Genomic DNA, 11,063 nt, shown 5'->3' with positions numbered 1-11,063 from the left:
CAGCCGCGGCAGCCGCTCCAGCCGCGGTAGCCCCTCCAGCCTCGCCAGCCGCTCCAGCCGCTCCAGCCGCGGCAGTCGCTCCAGCCGCGGCAGCCGCTCAATCCGCGGCAGACGCGGCAGCCGCTCCAACCGCGGCAGCCGCTCCAGCCGCTCCAGCCGAGGCAGCCGCTCCAACCGCGGCAGCCGCTCCAGCCGCGGCAGTCGCTCCAACCGCGGCAGCCGCTCCAGCCCCGCCAGACGCGGCAGCCGCTCCAACCGCGGCAGCCGCTCCAGCCGTGTCAGCCGCTCCACTCGGTAGCGGCTGGAGCGGCAGTCGCGGTTGGAGCGGCTGCCGCGGCTGGAGCGGCTGGAGCGTCTGCCGCGGATGGAGCGGCTGTCGCGGTTGGAGCGGCTAGAGCGGCTGCCGCGGCTGGAGCGGCTGCCGCGGCTGGAGCGTCTAGAGCGGCTTTCACGGCTGGAGGGGCTACCGCGGCATGAGCGGCTGACGCGACTGGAGCGGATGCCGAGGCTGGAGCGGCTTGAGCGGCTGCCGCGGCTGGAGCAGTGCAGTGAGTCCAGAGAGTGCACTGGCACGTTGGAGATGCAGTGCAGTGAGTCCAGAGACTGCAGTGGCACCACTGGGGATGCAGTGGAGTCAGTGCAGAGAGTGCACTGGCACAACAGGGGATGCACTGCAGTGAGTCCAGAGAGTGCACTGGCACCACTGGGGATGCAGTGCAGTGAGTCCACAGAGTGCGCTGGCACCAATGGGGATGTACTGTAGGGAGTCCAGAGAGTGCACTGTCAGCAATGGATATGCAGTGCAGTGAGTCCAGAGAGTGCACTGGCACCACAGGGGATGCACTGCAGTGAGTCTAGAGAGTGCACTGGCACCACTGGGGATGCACTGCATTGAGTCCAGAGAGTGCACCAGCACCACTGGGGATGCAGTGCAGTGCCTCCAGAGTGCACTGGCACCACTGGGGATGCAGTGCAGTGAGTCCAGAGAGTGCACTGGTACCACTGGTGATGCACTGCAGTGAGTCCAGAGAGTGCACTGGCACCAATGGGGATGCAGTGCAGTGAGTCCAGAGAGTGCACTAGCACCACTGGGGATGCACTGCAGTGAGTCCAGAGAGTGCACTAGCACGAATGGGGATGGAGTGCAGTGAGTCCAGAGACTGCACTGGCACCACTGGGGATGCACTGCAGTGAGTCCAGAGAGTGCAGTGGCCCCACTGGGGATGCAGTGGAGTGAGTGCAGAGAGCGCACTGGCACAACAGGGGATGCAGTGCAGTGAGTCCACAGAGTGCGCTGGCACCACTGGGGATGCACTGTAGGGAGTCCAGAGAGTGCACTGTCAGCACTGGATATGCAGTCCAGTGAGTTTAGAGAGTGCACTGGCACCACTGGGGATGCACTGCAGTGAGTCTAGAGAGTGCACTGGCACCACTGGGGATGCACTGCATTGAGTCCAGAGAGTGCACCAGCACCAGTGGGGATGCAGTGCAGTGCCTCCAGAGAGTGCACTGACACCACTGGGGATGCAGTGCAGTGAGTCCAGACAGTGCACTGGCACCACTGGGGATGCAGTGCAGTGAGTCCAGAGAGTGCACTGGCACCACTGGGGATGCAGTGCAGTGAGTCCAGAGAGTGCACTGGCACCACTGGGTATTCACTGCAGTGAGTCCAGAGAGTGCACTGGCACCACTGGGGATGCACTGCAGTGAGTCCAGAGAGTGCACCGGCACCACTGGGGATGCACTGCAGTGAGTCCAGAGAGTGCACCGGCACCACTGGCGATGCAGTGCAATGCCTCCAGAGAGTGCAGCGGCACCACTGGGGATGCACTACAGTGAGTCCAGAGAGTGCACTGGCACCACTGGGGATGCAGTGCAGTGAGTCTAGAGAGTGCACTGGCACCACTGGGGATGCAGTGCAGTGAGTCTACAGAGTGCTCTGGCACGACTGGGGATGCAGTGCAGTGAGTCCAGAGAGTGCAGTGGCACCACTGGAAATGCAGTGCAGTGAGTCCAGAGAGTGCACTCACACCACTGGGGATGCACTGCAGTGACTCCACAAAGTGCACTAGCACCAATGGGGATGCAGTGCAGTGAATCCAGAGAGTGTACTGGCACCACTGGGGATGCAGTGCAGTGAGTCCAGAGAGTGCACTGGCACCACTGGGGATGCACTGCAGTGAGTCCAGAGAGTGCACTGGCACCACTGGGGATGCAGTACAGTGAGTCCAGAGAGTGCACTGGCACCACTGGGGATGCACTGCAGTGAGTCCAGAGAGTGCACTGGCACCACTGGGGATGCACTGCAGTGAGTCCAGAGAGTGCACTGGCACCTTGGGGATGCAGTGCAGTGAGTCCAGAGAGTGCACTGGCACCACTGGGGATGCACTGCATTGAGGGCAGAGAGTGCACCAGCACCACTGGGGATGCAGTGCAGTGCCTCCAGAGAGTGCACTGGCACCACTGGGGATGCAGTGCAGTGAGTCCAGAGAGTGCACTGGCACCACTGGTGATGCAGTGCAGTGAGTCCAGAGAGTGCACTGGCACCACTGGGGATGCACTGCAGTGAGTCCAGAGAGTGCACTGGCACCACTGGGGATGCAGTGCAGTGAGTCCAGAGTGTACACTGGCACCATGGGGATGCAGTGCAGTGAGTCCAGAGAGTGTGCACTGGCACCACTGGGGATGCAGTACAGTGAGTCCAGAGAGTGCTCTGGCACCACTGGTGCTTTAGTGTAGTGAGTCCAGAGAGTGCACTGGCACCTTGGGGATGCAGTGCAGTGAGTCCAGAGAGTGCACTGGCACCACTGGGGATGCAGTGCAGTGAGTCCAGAGAGTGCACTGGCACCACTGGGGATGCAGTGCAGTGAGTCCAGAGAGTGCACTGGCACCACTGGGGATGCAGTGCAGTGAGTCCAGAGAGTGCACTGGCACCACTGGGGATGCACTGCAGTGAGTCCAGAGTGTGCACTGGCACCTTGGGGATGCAGTGCAGTGAGTCCAGAGAGTGCACTGGCACCACTGGGGATGCAGTGCAGTGAGTCCAGAGAGTGCACTGGCACCACTGGGGATGCACTGCAGTAAGTCCAGAGAGTGCACTGGCACCTTGGGGATGGAGTGCAGTGAGTCCAGAGAGTGCACTGGCACCACTGGGGATGCACTGCAGTGAGTCCAGAGAGTGCACTGGCACCACAGGGGATGCAGTGCAGTGAGTCCAGAGAGTGCACTGGCACCACTGGGGATGCAGTGCAGTGAGTCCAGAGAGTGCAGTGGCACCACTGGGGATGCAGTGCAGTGACTCCAGAGAGTGCACTGGCACCACTGAGGATGCAGTGCAGTGAGTCCAGAGAGTGCACTGGCACCAGTGGGGATGCAGTGCAGTGAGTCCAGAGAGGGCACTGGCACCACTGGGGATGCACTGCAGTGAGTCCAGAGAGTGCACTGGCACCACTGGGGATGCACTGTTGTGAGTCCAGAGAGTGCATTGGCACCACTGGGGATACAGTGCAGTGAGTCCATACAGTGCACTGGCACCACTGGTGATGCAGTGCAGTTGAGTCCAGAGAGTGCACTGGCACCTTGGGGATGCAGTGCAGTGAGTCCAGAGAGTGCACTGGCACCACTGGGGATGCACTGCAGTGAGACCAGATAGTGCACTGGCACCACTGGGGATGCAGTGCAGTGAGTCCAGAGAGTGCACTGGCACCACTGGGGATGCACTGCAGTGACTCCAGAGAGTGCACTAGCACCAATGGGGATGGAGTGCAGTGAGTCCAGAGACTGCACTGGCACCACTGGTGATACAGTGCAGTGAGTCCAGAGAGTGCAGTGGCCCCACTGGGGATGCAGTGGAGTGAGTGCAGAGAGTGCACTGGCACCACTGGGGATGCACTGCAGTGAGTCCAGAGAGTGCACTGGCACCACTGGGGATGCAGTGCAGTGAGTCCACAGAGTGCGCTGGCACCACTGGGGATGTACTGTAGGGAGTCCATACAGTGCACTGGCACCACTGGGGATGCACTGCAGTGAGTCCAGAGAGTGCACCAGCACCACTGGGGATGCAGTGCAGTGACTCCAGAGAGTGCACAGGCACCTTGGGGATGCAGTGCCGTGAGTCTAGAGAGTGCACTGACACCACTGGGGATGCAGTGCAGTGCCTCCAGAGAGTGCACTGGCACCACTGGGGATGCAGTGCAGTGAGTCCAGAGAGTGCACTGGCACCTTGGGGATGCAGTGCAGTGAGTCCAGAGAGTGCACTGGCACCACTGGGGATGCACTGCAGTGAGTCCAGAGAGTGCACTGGCACCACTGGTGATGCAGTGCAGTGAGTCCAGAAAGTCCACTTGCACCTCTGTGGATGCAGTGCAGTGAGTCCAGAGAGTGCACTGGCACCACTGGGGATGCACTGCAGTGAGTCCAGAGTGTTCACTGGCACCATGGGGATGCAGTGCAGTGAGTCCAGAGAGTGCACTGGCACCACTGGGGATGCAATGTAGTGAGTCCATAGAGTGCACTGGCACCACTGGGGATGCAGTGCAGTGAGTCTAGAGAGTTCACTGGCACCACTGGGGATGCAGTGCAGTGAGTCCAGAGAGTGTACTGGCACCACTGGGGATGCACTGCAGTAAGTCCAGAGAGTGCACTGGCACCACTGGGGATGCAGTGCAGTGAGTCTAGAGAGTGCACTGGTATGACTGGGGATGCAGTGCAGTGACTACAGAGAGTGCACTGGCACCACTGGGGATGCACTGCAGTGAGTCCAGAGAGTGCACTGGCACCACTGGGGATGCAGTACAGTGAGTCCAGAGAGTGCACTGGCACCACTGGGGATGCAGTGCAGTGAATCCAGAGAGTGTACTGGCACCACTGGGGATGCACTGCAGTGAGTCCAGAGAGTGCACTGGCACCACAGGGGATGCACTGCAGTGAGTCCAGAGAGTGCACTGGCACCACTTGGGATGCCCTGCAGTGAGTCCAGAGAGTGCACTGGCACCACTGGGGATGCACTGCAGTGAGTCCAGAGAGTGCACTGGCACCACTGGGGATGCACTGCAGTGAGTCCAGAGAGTGCACTGGCACCTTGGGGATGCAGTGCAGTGAGTCCAGAGATTGCACTGGCATCACTGGGGATGCACTGCAGTGAGTCCAGAGAGTGCACTGGAACCACTGGGGATGCAGTGCAGTGAGTGCAGAGAGTGCACTGGCACCACAGGGGATGCAGTGCAGTGAGTGCAGAGAGTGCACTGGCACCACTGGGGATGCAGTGCAGTGAGTCCAGAGAGTGCACTGGCACCACTGGGGATGCAGTGCAGTGACTCCAGAGAGTGCACTGGCACCACTGAGGATGCAGTGCAGTGAGTCCAGAGAGTGCACTGGCACCAGTGGGGATGCAGTGCAGTGAGTCCAGAGAGTGCCCTGGCACCACTGGGGATGCACTGCAGTGAGTCCAGAGAGTGCACTGGCACCACTGGGGATGCACTGCAGTGAGTCCAGAGAGTGCATTGGCACCACTGGGGATGCACTGCAGTGAGTCCATACAGTGCACTGGCACCACTGGGGATGCAGTGCAGTTGAGTCCAGAGAGTGCACTGGCACCTTGGGGATGCAGTGCAGTGAGTCCAGAGAGTGCACTGGCACCACTGGGGTTTTAGTGCAGTGACTCCAGAGACTGCACAGGCACCACTAGGGATGCACTGCAGTGAGTCCAGAGATTGCACTGGCAGCACTAGGGATGCAGTGCAGTGAGTCCAGAGACTGCACTGGCACCACTGGGGATGCAGTGCAGTGAGTACAGAGAGTGCAGTGGCACCACTGGGGATGCACTGCAGTGAGTCCAGAGAGTGCACTGGCACCACTGGGAATGCAGTGCAGTGACTCAGAGAGTGCACTGGCACCACTGGGGATGCACTGCAGTGAGACCAGATAGTGCACTGGCACCACTGGGGATGCAGTGCAGTGAGTCCAGAGAGTGCACTGGCACCACTGGGGATGCACTGCAGTGAGTCCAGAGAGTGCACTAGCACCAATGGGGATGGAGTGCAGTGAGTCCAGAGAGTGCACAGGCACCTTGGGGATGCAGTGCAGTGAGTCCAGAGAGTGCAGTGGCCCCACTGGGGATGCAGTGGAGTGAGTGCAGAGAGTGCACTGGCACCACTGGGGATGCACTGCAGTGAGCCCAGAGAGTGCACTGGCACCACTGGTGATGCAGTGCAGTGAGTCCACAGAGTGCGCTGGCACCACTGGTGATGTACTGTAGGGAGTCCAGAGAGTGCACTGTCAGCACTGGATATGCAGTGCAGTGAGTCCAGAGAGTGCACTGGCACCAGTGGGGATGCACTGCAGTGAGTCTAGAGAGTGCACTGGCACCACTGGGGATGCACTGCATTGAGTCCAGAGAGTTCACCAGGACCACTGGGGATGCAGTACAGTGCCTCCAGAGAGTGCACTGGCACCACTGGGGATGCAGTGCAGTGAGTCCAGAGAGTGCACTGGCACCACTGGGGATGCAGTGCAGTGAGTCCAGAGAGTGCACTGGCACCACTGGGGATGCAGTGCAGTGAGTCCAGAGATTGCACTGGCTCCACTGGGGATGCAGTGCAGTGAGTCCAGAGACTGCACTTGCACCACTGGGGATGCAGTGCAGTGAGTCCAGAGAGTGCACTGGCACCACTGGGGATGCACTGCAGTGAGTCCAGAGAGTGCACTGGCACCTTGGGGATGCAGTGCAGTTAGTCCAGAGATTGCACTGGCACCACTGGGGATGCACTGCAGTGAGTCCAGAGAGTGCACTGGAACCACTGGGGATGCAGTGCAGTGAGTCCAGAAAGTCCACTTGCACCACTGTGGATGCAGTGCAGTGAGTCCAGAGTGTTCACTGGCACCATGGGGATGCAGTGCAGTGAGTCCAGAGACTGCACTGGCACCACTGGGGATGCAGTGCAGTGAGTCCAGAGAGTGCACTGGCAACACTGGGGATGCACTGTAGTGAGTCCATAGAGTGCACTGGCACCACTGGGGATGCACTGCAGTGAGTCTAGAGCGTGCACTGGCACCACTGGGGATGCAGTGCAGTGACTCCAGAGAGTTTACTGGCACCACTGGGGATGCAGTCCAGTGAGTCCAGAGAGTGCACTGGCACCACTGGGGATGCAGTGCAGTGAGTCTAGAGAGTGCACTGGCACGAATGGGGATGCAGTGCAGTGACTACAGAGAGTGCACTGGCACCACTGGGGATGCACTGCAGTGAGTCCAGAGAGTGCATTGGCACCACTGGGGATGCACTGCAGTGAGTCCAGAGAGTGCACTGGCACCACTGGGGATGCAGTGCAGTTGAGTCCAGAGAGTGCACTGGCACCACTGGGGTTTTAGTGCAGTGACTCCAGAGACTGCACAGGCACCACTAGGGATGCAGTGCAGTGAGTCCAGAGAGTGCAGTGGCACCACTGGGGATGCACTGCAGTGAGTCCAGAGAGTGCACTGGCACCACTGGGAATGCAGTGCAGTGACTCAGAGAGTGCACTGGCACCACTGGGGATGCAGTGCAGTGAGTCCAGAGAGTGCACTGGCACCACTGGGGATGCACAGCAGTGACTCCAGAGAGTGCTCTAGCACCAATGGGGATGGAGTGCAGTGAGTCCAGTGACTGCACTGGCACCACTGGTGATGTAGTGCAGTGAGTCCAGAGAGTGCAGTGGCCCCACTGGGGATGCAGTGGAGTGAGTGCAGAGAGTGCACTGGCACCACTGGGGATGCACTGCAGTGAGCCCAGAGAGTGCACTGGCACCCCTGGGGATGCAGTGCAGTGAGTCCAGAGAGTGCGCTGGCACCACTGGGGATGTACTGTAGGGAGTCCAGAGAGTGCACTGTCAGCACTGGATATGCAGTGCAGTGAGTCCAGAGAGTGCACTGGCACCAGTGGGGATGCACTGCAGTGAGTCTAGAGAGTGCACTGGCACCACTGGGGATGCACTGCATTGAGTCCAGAGAGTGCACCAGGACCACTGGGGATGCAGTGCAGTGACTCCAGAGAGTGCACTGGCACCACTGGGGATGCAGTGCAGTGAGTCCAGAGAGTGCACTGGCACCACTCGGGATGCAGTGCAGTGAGTCCAGAGAGTGCACTGGCACCACTGGGGATGCAGTGCAGTGAGTCCAGAGAGTGCACTGGCACCACTGGGGATGCAGTGCAGTGAGTCCAGAGATTGCACTGGCTCCACTGGGGATGCAGTGCAGTGAGTCCAGAGAGTGCACAGGCACCACTGAGGATGCAGTGCAGTGAGTCCAGAGAGTGCACTGGCACCTTGGGGATGCAGTGCAGTGAGTCCAGAGAGTGCACTGACACCACTGGGGATGCACTGCAGTGAGTCCAGAGAGTGCACTGGCACCACTGGGGATGCAGTGCAGTGAGTCCAGAGAGTGCACTGGCACCTTGGGGATGCAGTGCAGTGAGTCCAGAGAGTGCACCTGCACCACTGGGGATGGAGTGCAGTGAGTCCAGAGAGTGCACTGGCACCACTGGGGATGCAGTGCAGTGAGTCCAGAGAGTGCACTGGCACCACTGTGGATGCAGTGCAGTGAGTCCAGAGAGTGCACTGGCACCACTGGGGATGCACTGCAGTGAGTCCAGAGTGTTCACTGGCACCATGGGGATGCAGTGCAGTGAGTCCAGAGAGTGCACTGGCACCACTGGGGATGCACTGCAGTGAGTCCAGAGAGTGCACTGGCACCACTGGGGATGCAATGCAGTGAGTCTAGAGAGTGCACTGGCACCTTGGGGATGCAGTGCAGTGAGTCCAGAGATTGCACTGGCATCACTGGGGATGCACTGCAGTGAGTCCAGAGAGTGCACTGGAACCACTGGGGATGCAGTGCAGTGAGTCCAGAGAGTGCACTGGCACCACTGGGAATGCACAGCAGTGACTCCAGAGAGTGCACTAGCACCAATGGGGATGGAGTGCAGTGAGTCCAGTGACTGCACTGGCACCACTGGTGATGTAGTGCAGTGAGTCCAGAGAGTGCAGTGGCCCCACTGGGGATGCAGTGGAGTGAGTGCAGAGAGTGCACTGGCACCACTGGGGATGCACTGCAGTGAGCCCAGAGAGTGCACTGGCACCCCTGGGGATGCAGTGCAGTGAGTCCAGAGAGTGCGCTGGCACCACTGGGGATGTACTGTAGGGAGTCCAGAGAGTGCACTGTCAGCACTGGATATGCAGTGCAGTGAGTCCAGAGAGTGCACTGGCACCAGTGGGGATGCACTGCAGTGAGTCTAGAGAGTGCACTGGCACCACTGGGGATGCACTGCATTGAGTCCAGAGAGTGCACCAGGACCACTGGGGATGCAGTGCAGTGACTCCAGAGAGTGCACTGGCACCACTGGGGATGCAGTGCAGTGAGTCCAGAGAGTGCACTGGCACCAATCGGGATGCAGTGCAGTGAGTCCAGAGAGTGCACTGGCACCACTGGGGATGCAGTGCAGTGAGTCCAGAGAGTGCACTGGCACCACTGGGGATGCAGTGCAGTGAGTCCAGAGATTGCACTGGCTCCACTGGGGATGCAGTGCAGTGAGTCCAGAGAGTGCACTGGCACCACTGAGGATGCAGTGCAGTGAGTCCATACAGTGCACTGGCACCACTGGGGATGCAGTGCAGTTGAGTCCAGAGAGTGCACTGGCACCTTGGGGATGCAGTGCCGTGAGTCCAGAGAGTGCACTGACACCACTGGGGTTTTAGTGCAGTGACTCCAGAGACTGCACAGGCACCACTAGGGATGCAGTGCAGTGAGTCCAGAGAGTGCAGTGGCACCACTGGGGATGCACTGCAGTGAGTCCAGAGAGTGCACTGGCACCACTGGGAATGCAGTGCAGTGACTCAGAGAGTGCACTGGCACCACTGGGGATGCAGTGCAGTGAGTCCAGAGAGTGCACTGGCACCACTGGGGATGCACAGCAGTGACTCCAGAGAGTGCTCTAGCACCAATGGGGATGGAGTGCAGTGAGTCCAGTGACTGCACTGGCACCACTGGTGATGTAGTGCAGTGAGTCCAGAGAGTGCAGTGGCCCCACTGGGGATGCAGTGGAGTGAGTGCAGAGAGTGCACTGGCACCACTGGGGATGCACTGCAGTGAGCCCAGAGAGTGCACTGGCACCCCTGGGGATGCAGTGCAGTGAGTCCAGAGAGTGCGCTGGCACCACTGGGGATGTACTGTAGGGAGTCCAGAGAGTGCACTGTCAGCACTGGATATGCAGTGCAGTGAGTCCAGAGAGTGCACTGGCACCAGTGGGGATGCACTGCAGTGAGTCTAGAGAGTGCACTGGCACCACTGGGGATGCACTGCATTGAGTCCAGAGAGTGCACCAGGACCACTGGGGATGCAGTGCAGTGACTCCAGAGAGTGCACTGGCACCACTGGGGATGCAGTGCAGTGAGTCCAGAGAGTGCACTGGCACCACTCGGGATGCAGTGCAGTGAGTCCAGAGAGTGCACTGGCACCACTGGGGATGCAGTGCAGTGAGTCCAGAGAGTGCACTGGCACCACTGGGGATGCAGTGCAGTGAGTCCAGAGATTGCACTGGCTCCACTGGGGATGCAGTGCAGTGAGTCCAGAGAGTGCACAGGCACCACTGAGGATGCAGTGCAGTGAGTCCAGAGAGTGCACTGGCACCTTGGGGATGCAGTGCAGTGAGTCCAGAGAGTGCACTGACACCACTGGGGATGCACTGCAGTGAGTCCAGAGAGTGCACTGGCACCACTGGGGATGCAGTGCAGTGAGTCCAGAGAGTGCACTGGCACCTTGGGGATGCAGTGCAGTGAGTCCAGAGAGTGCACCTGCACCACTGGGGATGGAGTGCAGTGAGTCCAGAGAGTGCACTGGCACCACTGGGGATGCAGTGCAGTGAGTCCAGAGAGTGCACTGGCACCACTGTGGATGCAGTGCAGTGAGTCCAGAGAGTGCACTGGCACCACTGGGGATGCACTGCAGTGAGTCCAGAGTGTTCACTGGCACCATGGGGATGCAGTGCAGTGAGTCCAGAGAGTGCACTGGCACCACTGGGGATGCACTGCAGT

Source organism: Anser cygnoides, chromosome 10, assembly GCF_040182565.1.
Source record: "Anser cygnoides isolate HZ-2024a breed goose chromosome 10, Taihu_goose_T2T_genome, whole genome shotgun sequence".
Classification (NCBI taxonomy): Eukaryota; Metazoa; Chordata; class Aves; order Anseriformes; family Anatidae; genus Anser; species Anser cygnoides.
This window is presented reverse-complemented; position numbering follows the sequence as displayed.